Raw genomic sequence first — 19,185 nt, forward strand, 5'->3', positions numbered from 1 at the left:
TTGTTTAGTTTCGACATAATTTTACTCTGGTCTTACCCTTTTTTCTTAAAACATTTTTGCATATTTCTTTTTACTATGTCACTGATGCCATATTATCTTTATATCCAACATCATTTTAACATTCAAACATTTTACAATGTTTTTGGAGATATTCTTTGAACTTCTTCCAGTCCTCTTCCACCGACTCTTCTCCCAGGTCTCGGATTCTGCCAGTCATTTCTGCCAATTCCATATAGTCTATCACTTGCATCTGCCATTCTTCCAGAGTGGGCAAATCTTGTGTCTTCCAATACTTTGCGATGAGTATTCTTGCTGCGGTTGTTGCATACATAAAGAGTGTTCTATCTTTCTTTGGCACCAATTGGCCGACAATGCCCAGAAGGAAGGCCTCTGGTTTCTTAGGAAAGGTATGTTTAAATACCTTTTTTAGTTCATTATAGATCATTTCCCAGAAAGCCTTAACCTTTGGGCATGTCCACCAAAGGTGAAAGAATGTTCCCTCAGTTTCTTTACATTTCCAGCATTTGTTATCAGGCAGGTGATAAATTTTTGCAAGCTTGACTGGGGTCATGTACCACCTATAGATCATTTTCATAATATTTTCTCTTAAGGCATTACATGCCGTAAACTTCATTCTTACCCTGGGCCAGCAGGAGGATACTGCAGATAGTTTTCACTCAGGTCCACATATGCAAATAAGGGATTGAAAGTAACGTTCAGTGATTGGATAGTTACAGAAAATGGTTACTGTTGCATTCTAGTGGAGCTTTAGATAAGCAGGCTGGCTGAACCTTTCAGTTCAGTTCTGTTCTGGCCTGTGAATAAAGAAGAGCTGTTTGAAGAATCGCTGTGTTGTCTGATATGTTCACCCACAACTTAACATGCACATAAGATTGTGTGGCTTGTTAGGCTTGCCTAAGAAGCAGGAAGGCGGGGAATTACAGGTGCTGAAAACAGTAGACTGGAAGGTGCCTGCCTAACAACAACAGGCAAGGCGTTCCAGAGAATAGGAAGTAATAATGCCTCGTCTACACTTGTACACCTAAAGTCATGGCTCCCCCTCCGCAAAGAATCCTGGAAGCTGTAGTTTGTTACAGTGGATGAGAGTCATTAGGAGACCCCACCCTCCACACTCCCCGAGTTCCCTGAGAAGATAGGTTGGCTGTTAAAGCACTCCTAACATCTCTCAGCATCCTTAAGTCCTATAGTCCCCAGGATTTTTTGGTGGGTAGGGTAAGTATTCTGTCCTGAGACTTCTCTCTCAATCTGGGTAGCATTCAACAAAACTCCACAAAGCTCTCATGCATGGATTCATTGAAGATCACAAGGCACATGCGAAAACCTGTGTGTATTGCTCTTCTAGAACTAAGCAGCAAGAAGGTGTGTCTGTCCTGTTGTTGCTCTGGCTCCCCCTACTGTTTGCCTCCCTGCCTTCCTCCCTACCAGTCACCAGTGCTACCTTTCAGCCTCTTCCCTCTCCTGCCAGATAATTCCTTCTCTTCTTCCCGCACCCTAAATTCTCACCACCTCCCACCATTCCGTTCTTCCTTCAGCTCCTCCTCTCACCATGACCTTCAGCAACCGCAAGCAATCTCCTCTTCCCACCCCTCCAAACGCAACTCCCAATCGTGGTTTATTACAGCTCCACCCTGCGATTAAAAATAAAGATAAAATGAAGCACTAATATGCTAGGTATACAATGAAAAGGTGGGTAATTCTGTTAATTCTGCCTTCTCTAAAGGCCAAACTTTAGAAATGCCTCCGACTGGCCGTTGTTCTCTGTGAGTCGGAGAGGGAGACTTTGTCTGAGCATCAGGAGTAACGATGAGAAATTGCACAGACATCTGTTGCTTAACGACATTCATATGTGGATAGGCAAAAAATATTCCATCAGAGGTTCACCACTGGGCTGCCTAACATAATTCCTAGAGGCTGCATTGCGTATCCAGCTTCTTCCATCTGCACACAGAGTGTGCCTAGTGAGCTGCTTCTACTGCTGTTGACGGTCTCATGATTGGAATCTAAACGAGGCCCCCACGTCCCAGAAAGGCAGAAATCTGAAGGCTTCCAAATCTCAGTAGCCACTGTGTCGTGCCAGAGCACGGCTCCAGCGCTGTGCAAATCTGCATACAATTTCGTTTCCTTTTTCTTTCTTTTTAGCCGCAATAAATCTAAGTTTCTATAGCTTCCTCGTTGTTCTGTCTTAAAAAGGCAGGAGAGTGCAGCCCCCTATCACATTGAAATCACTATTCAGAAGCCCCCACATCTTTGCAACAAAGGAAAGTAAGCAGGCCAGCAAACAGGTTACTGTAAGGGGGCCCTTGCTGCTGTCAAAGGGTGCTTGGCTGACTTAAGTTAGGGGTGGGGAAACTGTGGCCCTCAATCTGTGGAGCTCCCATCAGCTCCAGCTAGCATGGCCAATGGTTAGGGTAGATGGGAAGGGCAGGTCAACATCTGAATGGCCACAGAGATTCCCCTTTCCTGACTTACAATCTTACTGCAACTAACAGGTCCCATCCCATTCACACAACACACAGTTATGATCAATGGTATGTATATTCCATTATTCCACACGAGCAAAGAATGTGAAGCTGGACACAGGAGTTAGCTTTAGAATCGTATGTGTGTGTGTGTTAAACAAGCTCCTAATCCCTAATGTTGAGAACCTATACTTGGAAGTGCAGTGGTTAGGATAGCTACACCACAAACTTTCCATCTGCCTTACGCCGGTTTAAGTATCATGGCTTCAAAGAATGCTGGGAATTGTAGTGTGGCAAGTGGGCTGGCAATCTAGTAAGACTACTATGGAACTACAGTTCCCAAGGTTGACTGGGAAAAGAAAACCACTATTAACTTTGTAGCATGGAGATAGTCGTGGAGGGTGGTGGCACCTAGATCTGGTGGGGTGCCTGGTTGCAGCCAAGGGGGTTGCGTGGGTAACCCTGCCCCCCCTGTGGAGGGAGGATGCCCCGAGGAGGGTCCTGCAAGCATCAAGGCGTCCGAGAATATGAACAGAAGAATGTTGGACAGCAGAGAGAGGAACACGGTAGAAACTTGCTTGGAGCCAGATTGTCACACTTGCTTGTCTTCAATCACTTATGTGGGAACTTGAGTTATAGGAGAAGCAGATGAGGAAATCTCAGCACCATCTTTCCTCTCACTGCTTTCCCCTTGAAAATTACCCTCCTCCTTCCGCAACTTTGCCACTGAATATCAGAGGTCCAGAATTCTTCCAGACGTATAATAACAGCCTCAAATTTCAGTCTTGTACCACTTGTGTAAGCACAACCTGCTGTAGAGCCAGTGTGGTGTAGTGGTTAAGAGCGGTGGACTCGTAATCTGGTGAACCGGGTTCGCGTCTCTGCTCCTCCACATGCAGCTGCTGGGTGACCTTGGGCCAGTCACACTTCTCTGAAGCCTCTCAGCCCCACTACCTTCAGGTAGTGATAAAGCGGGATATCAAATCCAAACTCTTCTTCTTCTATATCAAAAGCAAGGCTGCTTAGGGTGAAAACTAATGGTAATGGTTCTGCACAAAACAGTAGTATGCCTAAAAGCAAATTTTAGATCCCACATCTAAAGGAAGACACCTGCTGGAGAGAATTGTATATTAGCACTCCAAGTTGTTGCTCCAATCATTTTGAACAAATTCACAATTCTGGCCCGCAGAGAGCCAGTCAATGTTGGCCGGTGCCTACTGAGATGGTAGCACAGAAGGCAAGGAGCCCAAACAGTAGGTGCCAGAACCAATAACAAGCAGAGCGCACTAATTCTAATTTTGTCCCCATCCTCCTTCCTGCAGAGTCCTACCTGTGCAACTTGAGACTAAGGAGGAGGAAGATGATAGGCAGTACAGTACCACCAGCTGGACTAGCTGTAAGAAGGCAGGCAGGTAGGGACTAGCTGAGAGTAGACTAAGGTTGGTGGGGCAGTACCACCCTTGCCCTAATTCACCAGCCTCCGTTGCCTCAGGGACCACCCAGAGACAGGCCTTGCAGGGGACCCCAAGAACATCACAACTGGGTGATAAGAGGATGTCTGATAATAAAATACCCAGGTCAAAAGTGACTTCAGCTATAACCCCAGACTCCATAGAGTTTTGGAGGACAGAGGAGAGGATGGAAACGGCCTTTCTGGAAGCAGAGCAGAAAGAAATATCATAATGGACCAGCCTCTACAGATAGTACTCTAACCTGGAAGTCACTGAGGCAGTGGCAAAATCTCTATGCTCACCAGAACCCTCTGCACCAGGGCAACACCAGATCCTCCAAGTGTCCCTGTTTTCCAGGAACAGTCCCGGATTTACAGAAGCTGTCCTGGTTTCTGAATTGATCCTGCAACGTCCCACTTTTCCTGAGGACGTCCTTATTTTCATTGGAGAAATGTTGAAGGGTATGGAGTTGTGCAACCCCTTGAGCCAAGGAGATAAGTAACTTTAGAAGACATCTAAAGGCAGCCTTGTATAGGGAAGATTTTTTAATGTTTAATGTTTTAGTATGTTTTTATATGTGCTGGAAGCAGCCCAGAGTGGCTGGGGCAACCCAGTCAGATGGGTGGGGTATAAAGATGATGATGATGATGATGATGATGATGATGATGATGATGATGATGATGATGATGGAATAAAGGTAAAGAGACCCCTGACCATTAGGTCCAGTCGTGGCCAACTCTAGGTTTGCAGTGCTCATCTCGCTTTATTGGCCAAGGGAGCCGGCATACAGCTTCTGGGTCACGTGGCCAGCAAGACTAAGCCGCTTCTGGTGAAACCAGAGCAGTGCACAGAAACGCCGTTTACCTTCCCACCGGAGCAGTACCTATTTATCTACTTACACTTTAACGTGCTTTCGAACTGTAAGGTTGGCAGGAGCAGGGACCGAGCAACATGAGCTCACTTCGTCGTGGGGATTCGAACCACCGACCTTCTGATCGGCAAGTCCTGGGCTCTGTGGTTTAACCCACAGCGCCACCTGAGTCCCGATGATGGGCTAGGTCATCCCTATTTTCATTGGAGAAATGTTGCAGGGTGTGCGACACTGAAGATTAAATTCTTCCACAGCTGTGTGCACACGATATGCCAGGTGTGCTCATACACTAATGTTTTACAGGAAATGTGGATGATGGCAAGGAGGAGAGAGTATGGGGTGGAAGCCCTGCTCCCTCAGCTGCCATGGCTCACAGGGATGGGGGGTAGAGGTGGGGAGATTAAAAGTGTGGGTTCGAGACTGAATAAAAATACTGGACTGGATCTGCAGCTTCTTCCTGCCTCTGTCTCATGGCTCTGCCTCTGTGAGCTCCACTCACCAACTTTTGCTCACACCTGCTGAGCGATCTCTCATTCTCCAGGACATAAAGATGTGCACTAACTCTTTATCTGGTAAAGATAATGAAAATTGACTGTATCTTTGTATACACCTGGTTATTGCTACAGAAAAAAGATTGTAACATTTTAAAGTAAAGTTTAGTTGTTAATTTAAAAATTTAAGTTCAGTTAAGTGGTAGTTTATTTAATGAATAAAAATAATGCACTTTATGACCATGAGTTTGTATTCAGAAATCGTTTGCCTTTAAAAACCTCTCTGGGTGCATATCCGATTTAAATGTGCTACACATGTCTATGTATTCTTCCGCAATTCTCAGTTCACCTGTGGGTATTTGAAGCACCATCATCTATCATTTTTGTATTTGTGCATTAAAAGACTAGGCTGCCACACTATGCAGGAAACACGAACAAGAGATTAAATCCCATCTGCTACCACCGATTCTTTTTAAAAAGGGGGAGGCGATCTGCCATGCATTTGTTAAAAAACAAGACTTTAAAAAGAAACCCACTTTGGATAAGTCTTAGTATACTTCCTCAGTTAACTGGCGTCTCTCTGAACCAGCTGGCATTAATTAATGTACTATTCCGTATTTGCTTATTAATAAAGATTACAGTGGTACCTTGGGTTAAGAACTTAATTCGTTCTGGAGGTCCATTCTTAACCTGATACTGTTCTTAACTTGAGGTACCACTTTAGCTAATGGGGCCTCCCGCTGCTGCTGCGTGATTTCTGTTCTCATCCTGAAGCAAAGTTCTTAACCCGAGGTACTATTTCTGGGTTAGCTGAGTCTGTAACCTGAAGCGTCAGTAACCTGAAGCATCTGTAACCTGAGGTACCACTTTACAGTGCTTTGTGAACACCAGCAATTTTGCACGAATTAAAGAATATATGATGACGTTTTAATGAATACATGTACAGTGGTACCTCGGGTTACAGATGCTTCAGGTTACAGACCCTTCAGGTTACAAACTCCACTAACCGAGAAATAGTATCTCAGGTTAAGAACTTTACTTCAGGATGAGAACAGAAATCACATGGCGGAGGTGCAGCGGCAGCAGGAGGCCCCATTAGCTAAAGTGGTACCTCAGGTTAAGAACAGTTTCAAGTTAAGAACGGACCTCCAGAATGAATTAAGTTATTAACCCGAGGTACCACTGTACACAGTTATGTTTAAGAATGCTGGAGAAGGGATTGGGGGTCCAAGGCTTTGGAAGAACTTTAACCATGGGCAGGTTTGTGGAGGTGCAGGTGAGATGACACCAGGCAGGAATACCGTTTGCATGGACCAGTGTGTACTCAGCATCTCTCTCTTTTTACAATATTTTATTGATTTCATAATAAAATGGCATTGATCAACTTCCAACAAAACCTGCAGAGCATTACATGCATAAATTAGAAAGAAAATATAGAAGTGACATTGTCGAAACTGAATCTGCCCCTCTTTTTCTGAGCAGTAGAACTGCCCACAACTGCCATCACATGCAAAGTTATCTCACCTCATCTAGACCACAACCCTACATGGACTTATGGTGTCTTTATTTGCAATATGAGGGCTTTTCCAGACTGGTGGTTTTTGTGGGTGTGCTGTGCAGCAAAAATAATGCACGAGTGCTGGATTTATGCGGGAGCATCTGCAAATCATTCCATTTTATTAGTTGTTCTGTGATACTGCTGCAGTGTTACTGGGGTCTGGAGAGGCAACAACAGCAGGACACACCAAAAAAAAAAGCAACCCCCGAATATGTACGCTCTGAAAAGTTACAGGATTTCAGGAGGAAATTATAGGACACGCACTGATTGGAAAGAAAGCCACACGCCTGCCCCAAGACTTTTGCAGGTGCCAGCGTTATTGAAAGCAGAATCATGTATAACCACCCTGACAAATCATCCTGAATCCACAATGAAAAGCACCTTGCTCGGTTGGTTACAGTGTGGTGCTGATAATGTCAAGGTTGCAGATTTGATCTCTGTAAGGGGGACAGCAGCCCAGTTTATTGTGCCCCCTCACTTTTGCCCCCCTTCTCAAGGCTCTGTGATGAAACCTCTTTTCCTTCTGCAAGGGCGATACATTGCCTGCTTCCAGGGGCATCTGAATGTGTGGTGGGCATGGAATGGAGAGAATCGCCTACGTGGAGGACAGGGAAGGGTGCTTTGAGTGTGTGGAGAAACCGGCCTACTGTACAGGGGCAACATTTGCTCGTTTGTTGCTCCACCCACTTTTGTCTCTGGCCCCACCCACCACCAGCCCATGGCCCTCAGAAGGCTATCCAGAAGGGAATGTGGCCCCCAGACTACAAAAAACACCCCCCTGCCTGGACTAGGAGAAGAAGCAGCGTGGAGAAGCTGAAGAAAAGGGAAGAAGGAAAGAGATTGTAGAGAAGAAAGGAGAGTGGAGGCTCTGAGAGACTGAAAAGTCCTGTGACAGAAACTGTTATTAAACTGGCAACAGTTAACCGACATTATTCATTTAGTCATCAAACCTCCAGTTGCCAGGGAACTAGAAGGAGTTTCAAGTTGGGTCATTGCAAAGTGTTGTTTACTTTTCCCATTAATTGTTATATAACTGTTCCTGAACTGGCTTGCAACTTTTAACTTTTACAAAGTAAAGAAGTACTGTTTTATTAGACTCCCGAGCGACTGGAGGGGTAGATTGCTAATTTATCCTTTCAGGGATTCCCCTACACACCTGTCGGTTGTAGCCCTGAATCCCCAAAGGTCCAATTCTCCCCTCAAAACAATGTCTATTTCCCACGGGGTCACCTAACTCTTACAACCATACCTCAACAATATATCCAACATGGCAGGTTGTTAGGTCAGCACCCTTGGCCCCAAATTTCTAGTGCCTGATTTTGACTGAAGAGGAAAGTAATTTCCCTGCATTTTCAGCTCTGAACTTTAACCTTTGCTTGGACAGTTGGTTATTCTGTACCTGTGGCCATTTCTGTGCCAACAAAATATTCAAGATGCCAACTTTTGTTCTGATGGAAAGAGTAGTCCAAAAGTAATCTTAAAAAGAGGTTTGGGTTTTTTGGAATGCTGCTACTATCACCACTGAGAATGCACTCTTTCTATCACACTCAACATCTACCTATTTCTTTCTTTTTTTTTTAAATAATTTTTATTGGGTTTTTACATTTTATAACAACAAACACACACACAAAAACAAAAACACACAAATACAATTACATACCCTAATTTTCTTTACCACTTTCATTGACTTCCCCCCACCCCCTCCTCTTACATCCCAATTCCAATAATTAATTCAGCAAGTTCTTACCTAACCTCTTAAACATATTCATATTGCTTTTAAAAATTTAATTCTTTTTGTTTATCTATATTCAACTTATCCAATTCTCTTATAATCATTAATTTCTTTTTTTTTTAAGGTCGATCTAACTTCCCTTCCACAAATTTTCCCTTTATTATATTAATTATAGGTCACATTGACCAAATAAAACAAATCATAACATTTTATAATTCTATTCTCTCTCCCCCCCCCCGCCCCGGTTTCTGTCCCTTCCCAAACAAATGTCCAAAAAACAAACAAAAAATAGTTCTTAGCCCGGATTCCTCACGTCCGAGGCGTCTGATTCTCTGTCAGTTCCTCTCTGCCAACTATATTGGTAGTCCTCTTTGTTGGTCCTAGGACCCCGAAGGAGTTCAGTCAGAGTCACATCATATTTTCTTTCATCCAGAATGTTAAAAAGTGTTTGCTGCGAAGAACCATCCAGTTTTCCATACTCAAGAGGAAAGTCCCAATCATGTTGCTTTATTCTTTTTAGTTTTAATATTCCAAGTACTCCAGGGACTTCCCTCTTCTTCTTTCTCATCTTTCGCAGATTTGTAATCCAAAGGTCTTCTTGCTCATACTCCAACAATGTAGATTCCTGGTTGATATTTTCCACTTGTAGTGTCTGAACTCCTTCTTTCTTCTCTGTCAATTCCAAAGGCATCTCTTCCTGCTCAGCTGCAGAGTCTTTATCATGTGTCTCCTTTGTGCATTCAGCAGAGTTGTTTGTTTCAGAATTCAAGGTCATAAATACTTTACTCAGAGCCATACTCTGCTCTTGCAGGATTCCCACGAGAAAGAACATTTTTTCTATCTCCGCCAGTAATTTTCCCTCTGCAGCCATTGTAATGTCACTAATTCCCCCTAGGGGGCTTTCAGTTATTTAGTAGTCCTTTTCCAATAATCTGTTACTTTGTTATTATCAATACTTTGTTTCCACTCGCCTCAGTTCAAATGTATCACCTTTAATTCAAAGAGTTGTTAAATAACAAAATTCTTTACTTTGTCCGCCCGTTTGACAGCTTCTTTGACAGCTGTCAAACTCCTTTCACTTCTTCCTCCGGCACCCAAATAGGACACTCCCGGGTTTTTGGGGGGGGTTACACACAAAGTTCCAAAGTTCCTCCCTTTCTCTCCAGCACAAAATCTTCTTCTATCGAATTTGTGAAAAACTTTTAAATCATCAAAACAGTATTCATTCCGCCTTAATTCTCCGTTCCTTGCTTTAAATCGTCTATAAGTAGAGGGGGTGCGGACTTCCCTTTAACACATCCCCCGATCGTGCCGAATTCACAGGATAAAAAATTTTTAAAGTCCAAATTCCACTACTCACGGGTCCTTTATTATCCAGTCCAAATTTTGGGAAGAAAGTCAGCGCTCTCCGGCCATGGCTTGCGGCTTCGCTCCACTGAAGTAGCGGTCTACTCTCAGCACCACGCCACTCTCCGTACCCTCTCCGTAGCCTTTAAAAAGGCTCTTCGTGGGTCGGGGAGGGCGCTTAAGGTGCCCACCGAGTCACCAAGTCCGCAGGCATCCGCGCCTGCGGTTTCTGAGGGTCCCCGTGTCGCCGGCATGGCAAGACCCGTCTTCAGCAGAGCCGATTCCCTCCGGAACTCGGAGGGAATCCGCCATTAGCCGTTCGCGCTAACCCGGAAGTCCAACATCTACCTATTTCTATTGCTTTTGAATGGTGTTTCATATGTTGTACACCAGTATCTTTAATGATATGGCAGTATATTAAATGCTTCTATAAATGAACAAACTTACTCCACGGGCCAATTGGAAGGCAAGTTGCAGTCCAACAACTTCCCAAATGCAACAGGTTGGGAAAGGCAGGGAGATTCAGCCATGTGTGAAATCCCTGCCTCTCTTACACACATTAAATATATATATGAGAGAAGTCATATATGAGAGAAGTCATATATGAGAGAATTTTTAAAGTCTGTCCAATACTGCTCTTCTTCCTCTTTCATTACACTGGGCCTTACGCTGCTGCTTTTCAGGGAGGCAGGTATACACCCTATACAGTGGTGCCTCGCAAGACGAAATTAATCCGTTCCGTGAGGCTCTTCGTGTAGCGGTTTTTTCGTCTTGCGAAGCAAGCCCATTGACAGCTTAGCGGATTAGCGCTATTAGCGGTTTAGCGGCTTTTAGTGGATCAGCTGATAAGCGGCTTATCAGCGGATCAGCTGATAAGCGGCCTAGGGCTTAGGAAAAGGGGGGGAGGGAAAAAACCCCGCAGGAACTCGCAAGACATTTTCGTCTTGCGAAGCAAGCCCATAGGGAAATTCGTTTTGCGAAGCGCCTCCAAAACGGAAAACCCTTTTGTCTAGCGGGTTTTCTGTCTTGCGAGGCGTTCGTCTTGTGGGGCACCACTGTACCATTAAAACACATTTTCCCCATCAAAGAATTCTGGATCCCGTAATTAGTTAAGGATTGGTGAGAATTTTAACTCTCTGCCAATTCTTGGGGGGGGGGAAGTGTTTTGAATCTGGTTTAAAAGGTGTAGCGCGTACACAGCTTGTTTTTTTTTTTATATAAATATTTATTAAGGTTTTTAAATATTTGCACACATAATAAACAATCTTATTTCTGTCATAACAATTTCATCACTTCTTTGGACTCCCTCACGCGTACACAGCTTCTGGGCCTTCCAATGAAGCTGAATTTTAGGAGATTTAGGACTGACAAGAGAAGAACTTTGTCATAAAGTGCATAATTTTCCACGGGAGGCAGTGATAGCTTGAAAAGGAAATTGGACAAAGTCATGGAGAACAAGGGATGTGGGTGGCGCTGTGGGCCATAGAGCCTAGGACTTGCCAATCCATAGAGACTAGGACTTGCCAATCAGAAGGTCGGCGGTTCGAATCCCCGCAATGAGGTGAGCTCCTGTTGCTCGGTCCCTGCTCCTGCCAACCTAGCAGTTCAAAAGCACATCAAAGTGCAAATAAATAGGTACCGCTCTGGCAGGAAGGTAAATGGCGTTTCCGTGCGCTGCTCTGGTTCACCAGAAGCGGCTTAGTCCTGCTGGCCACATGACCCGGAAGCTGTACGCCGGCTCCCTCGGCCAATAAAGCGAGATGAGCACCGCAACCCCAGAGTCGTCCGCGACTGGACCTAACGGTCAGGGGTCCCTTTACCTTTACTATGGAGAACAAGGCTATCACTGGAAGGGTCGTAGCTCAAGGGTACGGCATCCACCTTGCATGCAGAAGGTCCCGGGTTCAATTCTCGGCTTCTCTAGGTAGAGCTGGGAGAGACTCCCTGCCTGAAACCCTGGAGAGAAGCTGCCAGTCTGTGTGGAGAACACTGAGCTTGATCTGACAGCTTCCTATGTTCCTGCACATGAGTGTCAGAAGCAAATCAAAACTTTATTCACGGGCCTTACTTGTCTCTGTGCTCCTTCAGTTTTGAAAAACATTTGGTCACAAGCTTTGCAAGATATTTCGGGTTTTATTTTTTGTTTTTTTGAGAGACTTCTTGCAAAACAAATCAAAAACCTATCTTTTTAGAGAACAGAACTATCCGAAATGCTTTTTGTGGGGAGCAGCTTTTTGGCACACCAGAAAGGCAATCATCTCATTTTATAATTATCAACAACGCCCAAGAGTTCTCAGTATATCAACAGGACGCATGTATATTTATAAACCAAATAGAGGTGTTTATTAGGGGACTCTCTTTTTTTGTTGTTTAAAAAAAAAGGAGGAGAAAGAGGAGAAGGCTTCTTCAGGAAGAAAGGCACACACAAGTTGCCAAGCAACATGGACAAACTATTTATAAAACTCCACTCCACTTTTTTTAATTAAAAAAAGATGAGGCTAAAATTTCCAGGCATGTGTGGGCTTTGAAGAGAGATGACAAGTGCTCCTTAATTACTATTCCAAGGTGAAAATGAAAAAAAACAAACATATAGCAGCAGTAAGAAGTAAGAAAAAAGGATTGTGCTGACATACCGGAATGCCTTCAGTTTCCAGAATGAGGCTGGGAACATGTCAGGCAGAGAGTGCGACACGGATCGCTTCCCTGATGCGTTTCACCAAATCTGGGCTGAAGTCCTGGTTGGTGGCCATCTCTAGGAAAAGGATTACCCTGTCTTCGCCGTCTTTGTTGTACAGTGGTACCTCGGGTTAAGAACTTAATTCGTTCTGGAGGTCCGTTCTTAACCTGATACTGTTCTTAACCTGAGGTACCACTTTAGCTAATGGAGCCTCCCATTGCTGCCGCACAATTTCTGTTCTCATCCTGACGCAAAGTTCTTAACCTGAGGCACTATTTCTGGGTTAGTGGAGTCTGTAACCTGAAGCGTCTGTAATCTGAAGCATCTGTAACCCGAGGTACCACCGTACTGAGGGACGCAGAGGCTGTCCAAAACCTCCTCAAAAGCTTCCACTGAAGAGACAAAGGAAATGTTGGCTTAGACTTATTCGTGCCCCCACCCCCAGGGCAGGGAACAGTAAACATGTGCCCATTATCAAGCCAGGCCATGATGGCTTGCAGGGGCAGCTGGCACTCCATAAGCCTGGTAGGGCAGAAGGCAGGGAGCCCAACACTAGATGGCGCCAGAGCCAATGGCAGGCACACCCAGCTTGGTCTAGTTTTCTCAACATTTTCCTCCGTACAGAGGAAACGGATGGTCTCAGCAATCTTAACTAACTGCAGTTCCCAGGATTCTTTGGGGGAAGAAGCCCTGACTGTTTAAAGCGGGATAGTACCACTTTAAATGTATAGTGCGGATGAGGCTTTTATATTCTTAATTGGCGTGGAGTAGAGAGTATGGTTAGGGCTGAAGAGATAATAAATAATAATAATAAACTTTTATTTGTATCCCGCCCTCCCCAGCCAAGGGTGGCTCACATCAAATATAAACATTGACATAAAATCAAACAATAATTAAATCACCTCTTAAAAACAAGTCAGGATAAAATTAAGATCTGAATTAGATGGCTTTCCGCAGGATTTGGGTTGGTAAATGCTCATCACACTGAAAAGTCTGGTTAGGCCTGAAGAGATCCCACTCAGACTTAAAGATTACTAGGTGGCCACTCACTATCTCTCAGCCTAAGTTAGCTCACAAGTTTGTTAAGAGGAGAAGATATTGTGGGGCAAAGGGAGAAAGGAAATCATGTATGAGCTCCTAGGAGGAAAAAGTTGATTATTTTATGAAACAAGACTAAAATAAGATGTATTCACAGTAAGAAGTAATTCTGGTCACTTAAGCTGCGGTTCCCAGCTTAGACCCCAACTACTTATGCAAACCACACAATGAACTTGACTGGCTGGGCAGAATACAAATATAATTTGCTGGTCATATGAAATCCACTCATAGAAGAGAGGGCATTCACCATATTTGCCTGAATATAAGCCACACTTCCCCCCTAAATTCTAACCATGAAAAGTTAAAGTTGCCAGGAGCGCAACAAAGCAGTGGCTGCCCCGCGCATAGTTCCCTGTCCTCTCCCCCCAAGGGAGAGAGCGAGGGAGGGGAAAGGCTGCCAGCAACACAGCGTCCCTCTCCCCCCCCCCCCCAGTATGCAGCCAGGAGCAGCGAGGAAGGGAGCGGCTTATATTCGGGTATTTTTTCTTTCTTTCTTCCCCCCCTAATTTTAAAGGTGTAGCTTATATTCGGGTGCAGCTTATATTCACGCCAATACGGTATTTATTCATCCATCAAGATTTAGATACTGCTTAATTTTTTTTTTTAAGTGGTTTACATAAAATGCTGCCTTTATTAGTAATAGCAATAAAGGCAGACTTTAAAAACAGAATCAGGTTCATAAAGTAAATTATTCATAACTGAATGCCAAGCCATACAAGCAGGAACTGGAAGTAGGAGCTTCTTTGATGCTTAACCTGATTCCTCTTAAAGAATCTTAGAATACCTCAGGTGAGATTCCCACTGGGCAGCTGAATACAGTGGTGCCTCGCAAGACGAAATTAATCCGTTCCGTGAGGCTCTTCGTATAGTGGTTTTTTCGTCTTGCGAAGCAAGCCCATTGACAGCTTAGCGGATTAGCGCTATTAGCGGTTTAGCGGCTTTTAGCGGATCAGCTGATAAGAGGCTTAGGGCTTAGGAAAAGGGGGGGGAGGGAAAAAACCCCGCAGGAACTTGCAGGAACCTCTTAAAGAATCTTAGAATACCTCAGGTGAGATTCCCACTGGGCAGCTGAATACAGTGGTGCCTCGCAAGACGAAATTAATCCGTTCCGTGAGGCTCTTCGTATAGCGGTTTTTTCGTCTTGCGAAGCAAGCCCATTGACAGCTTAGCGGATTAGCGCTATTAGCGGTTTAGCGGCTTTTAGCGGATCAGCTGATAAGCGGCTTAGGGCTTAGGAAAAGGGGGGGGAGGGAAAAAACCCCGCAGGAACTTGCAATACATTTTCGTCTTGCGAAGCAAGCCCATAGGGAAATTCGTACTCTGGGCATTACTGGAATCCACATCCTATGAGCATAGCCAGTGATTGTGATAGGAAACTGATATTATCTTTTCTCAGTTGCCTTTTCTCCTAATCACCACTCCTCTCCAAAGAAAAGGAGGGGGGAGCCAAACAGAGAGAACATTGCAAGAAAATAAAGATGGGGGAGCGATGATGTTGAGAGAAAGGAAGGCTGTTAAAGTTCAGCTGCTGCCCACATTGGAGGACCAGGCCTGCAGCCAAACAGTCCTTTGGTTCACTCAACTGCTGATTTTTCTGCCCTCCTTCTTGCCCTGCCATCATTACTGCAGACCCACCACTGACTTCACGGACCAGGCTGGCAACCTCTTTTGTGCTCACGCAAGAGTTATGACAGTGAAGCGTCCTCAAAGGAATCCATTGACAGGGCATCACCAGAGACAACCGGGCCTCTGTGGGCGCTGGGACTCTTGCAAAGAGCAAACTGTCTCGGGACTGGGCACGCCAGATGGTTCGAGGCAACCTTAGAAATGAGGATTTGCTACACAGTGGTGGGTCCACTCTTAAAGAAAACTTCATTAGATCCCTCAGACCTATCCAATTACCGCCCAGTTTCAAATCTTCCATACCTGGGTAAGGTAATTGAGAGAGCGGTTGCTGAACAGCTTGGTAGGTTTCTGGAGGAAACATCAGCATTAGATCCATTTCAGTCCGGTTTCCGTCCTGGTTTTGGGACCGAGACGGCTCTGGTTGCCCTAACAGATGATCTCCGTAGACAACTGGATAGAGGCGGGTCAGGACTGCTGATCCTTTTACATTTGTCAGCAGCCTTTGACATGGTTGATCATGATCTTCTGGACCACCACCTCGCAGACGTGGGGATACAGGGCATAGCCCGTAACTGGTTGTGCTCTTTTATCTCTGGTCGGGGACAGAGGGTGGCACTAGGGAGGGAAATGTCATCGCGCCACTCCTTGGTGTGCCGCAGGGCGCAATTCTCTTTTTTTTTTAATTTTTTTTAAATTTTTTTTTTATAATAATAATTTTTATTGGGTTTTCACATTTTTTAGAGACAAACACACGTTACAAAACACAGACACAAAAGTTACAACAAAAACAAAACAAATATCATCACAACACCTTATTTTCTTAACCTTGTTCCCCGGACTCCCCCCCACCCCCTCTTCATACATCCCTATTCCCATAATTCGTTCAGCAAATTTTAGTTTCTTCTTCTTAACCTATAATTGATATTTTTAAATATATCTCTTCATAATTAGCCCGATTTCTCTTGTCCCCAGTTCTTATAAACATTTAAATTTTTCCCTAAGGTCGGCGTAGATTCCCTTCCCTCGATTTCCCATTTTTAAATATAGACCCTATTCACCCAACCCAAAATTTATCATCGTTCTTACCCTTCTGTAACTAAATAGCAATAATAAAGATATTTCCCCCTCCCCCCTTCCCAGGTTCTGATCCCTTTTCAAATAAAAATCAACCATCATTTTCAGCCCGGATTCCTCACGTCGAGAGCCTTTAAGTCCCTTTCAGTTCCTCTCCGTCGATTCTGTTGGAAGTCTCTTATATCGGTCCTCAAATCTCGAAAGAATCCATTCTTCATCACTCCGGTTTTTCTTCCCTCATAGATGCTTGGTAGGAACTGCTGCCAAAGGTCAACCAGTCTTTCATAATCAAAAGGATAGCCCCAATCATATTTCTTATATCCTTCAAGTTCCTGTGTTGCAGATACTTCAGGGGCCCCCTCCTTCATCCTTAACATCTTTTGCAGTGTTGTAATCCAGATAATCCAATAGTCTTTTCCCTTGCGTTCCACCATTATGGACTTTTTGTTGGTATATTTCAATTGTTCTTTCTCCTCTCCTTGCTCTCTTTCCTCCAATTCTTGATGTATCTTTTCTGTTTCGGCTGCAGATTCCTTTCCTGTCAGTTCCTTCATGCTTTCAGCAGAGTTGCTTGTTCCTGAAGTCAAGGTCATTAATTGTTTGTTCATACTCAGACTCTGCTCTTGCAGTATTCCCACAAGATAAAACATCCTGTTTATCTCTGCCTGTAGTTTTCCATCTGCCGCCATTGTAGTAGCTTTGGAATCCCCCTAGAGGGATTCTGGTTACTTTGTAAACTTTTTCCAACAGTCCAAATCTTTTTTATTTCTTTCTATCGAGTCTCCAACCACTTTGTTACAATTTAACTTTTAGTTCAGAGAGATATCAGTTAACAAATTTTCAATCTGTCCATTTAACAGTTCTTTTGACAGCTTGTTTTTCTGCACCAGACTTAAACACGGGATTCTCCCTGGTCCCGGGGGGAGGGGGGGTTTCGCAAAAAAAAGAAAAAAAAGAGAAAAAAAAAAAAGGTTTTCTCCTCACTCTCCAGCACAACACTTCCTTTGTTAAATCGTGGAAGAAGTTTCTTTTATAATGTATAAGTATATCTTTTCCGCCTTAGTTCTCTGAGCTTTGCTTTAAAATTGTCCGTAGTTAGGGGGGGTGCGGACTCCCTTTTAGCACACCCTCCGATCGTCTCCAATTCAAAGGAAAAATTTCTTAAAGCCAAATTCCATTTACTCACGGGTTAATTCTTTCAGTCCAAATTTCCAGGGAGAAAGTCAGCGCTCTCCGGTCGTGGCTCGCGGCTCCGCTCCACCGAGGTGTCGATCGACTCTCAGCGCCACACCGCCCTCCGTACCCTTTTTCGAGGGTCAGGGGGGGTGCTTAAGGCGCCCACCGAGTCTTCCCGTCCGCAGGCTTCAGCGCCTGCGGTTTCTAAGGGTCCCCGCGTCGCCGGCGCGGCAAGACCCGTCCTCGATGAAGCCGATTCCCTCCGCAGCTCGGAGGAAATCCGCCATTTCCAGATCGCGCTAACCCGGAAGTCCCGCAGGGCGCAATTCTCTCCCTGATGCTTTTTAACATCTTTATGCGCCCCCTTGCCCATATTATCCGGAGCTTTGGGCTGGGCTGTCACCAATATGCTGATGACACTCAGCTCTATCTGCTGATGGATGGCCACACCGACTCGACCCCGAACACACTGACCAGATGCTTGGAAGCTGTGGCGGGATGGTTTCGTGGGAGCCGATTGAAACTAAATCCTTCAAAGACAGAGGTCCTATGGCTAGGTCGGGATGGCATGGGGATGAGGGACCAACTCCCTTCTCTTGCAGGGGCCCAATTAGTGCCACTGCCTTCCATTAAGAGTTTGGGTGTAATCCTTGACGCCTCCCTTTCCATGGAGGCGCAAGTTACAGCAACAGCCAAGGTGACATTTTTCCACCTTCGCCACATCCAGCAGTTGGTCCCTTACCTTTCCCGCCCCGACCTGGCCACAGTGATCCATGCAACGGTCATCTCCAGGCTTGACTACTGTAATTCGCTCTACGCGGGGCTGCCCTTGAAGCTGTCCCAGAAACTCCAGCGGGTACAGAATGCTGCAGCGAGGCTCCTCACGGGGTCTCTGCCATGGGAGCATATTCACCCAGTGCTTTTCAAGCTGCACTGGCTCCCGGTGGAGTACAGGGTCAGATTTAAGGTGCTGCTTTTGACCTTTAAAGCCCTTCACGGCCTAGGACCCTCGTACCTACGGGACCGCCTCTCCTGGTATGTCCCACGGAGAGCCTGAAGGTCCATAAATAACAACACCCTAGTGGTCCCAGGCCCTAAGGAAGTTAGATTGGCTTCAACCAGAGCCAGGGCCTTTTCAACTCTGGCTCCGGCCTGGTGGAACACTCTGCCTCATGAGACCAGGGCCCTGCAGGATCTGATTTCTTTCCGCAGGGCCTGTAAGACAGAGTTGTTTCGCCTGGCCTTTGGCTTGGAGCCAATTTGATTCCCTCCCTCCCTCTCTTTCTTTTTTCTTTTCCTTCTCCTCCTGCGATGAGGCTATATTTTAATATTTTAATGTTCCATTATTTTAATGTTGTATTTTATTTTTGTTTTTAAGTTGTAATCATTCATCTTGTTTTTATTATTGCTTGTAAGCCGCTCTGAGCCCGGCCTTGGCTGGGGAGGGCGGGGTATAAATAAAAAATTATTATTATTATTATTATTATTATTATTAGCTCCACGTTTGTTGAAAAAGACGTCAACCACAACACATCTCTGCGTTTTCATTCCATGTGGCTTAAAAGAAAAAAATGTGGTTCATAAACTCAGTGTTGCTGAATGGT

General features: G+C 44.9%; 2 long non-coding RNA genes across 3 annotated transcripts in view; one reads left to right on the top strand and one right to left on the bottom strand.

Moving 5' to 3' along the window:
- LOC309330578 overlaps positions 1-12,691 on the bottom strand; it is a 32,554-nt gene extending 19,863 nt beyond the window's left edge. For both annotated transcript variants that reach the window (XR_014151485.1, XR_014151486.1), the window contains exon 1: positions 12,564-12,691. This is a non-coding gene — a long non-coding RNA (uncharacterized lncRNA). The remainder of the gene's footprint in view (positions 1-12,563) is intronic.
- A 5,274-nt stretch (positions 12,692-17,965) lies between these two features.
- Positions 17,966-19,061, top strand: LOC309330580. Its single transcript, XR_014151488.1, has 2 exons — positions 17,966-18,071; positions 18,139-19,061. It is a non-coding gene; the product is annotated as an uncharacterized lncRNA (long non-coding RNA).
- The last annotated feature ends 124 nt before the right edge of the window (positions 19,062-19,185 follow it).

This window comes from Podarcis erhardii (assembly GCF_964252035.2).
Source record: "Podarcis erhardii genome assembly, chromosome: 15".
In the NCBI taxonomy this organism is placed as follows: Eukaryota; Metazoa; Chordata; class Lepidosauria; order Squamata; family Lacertidae; genus Podarcis; species Podarcis erhardii.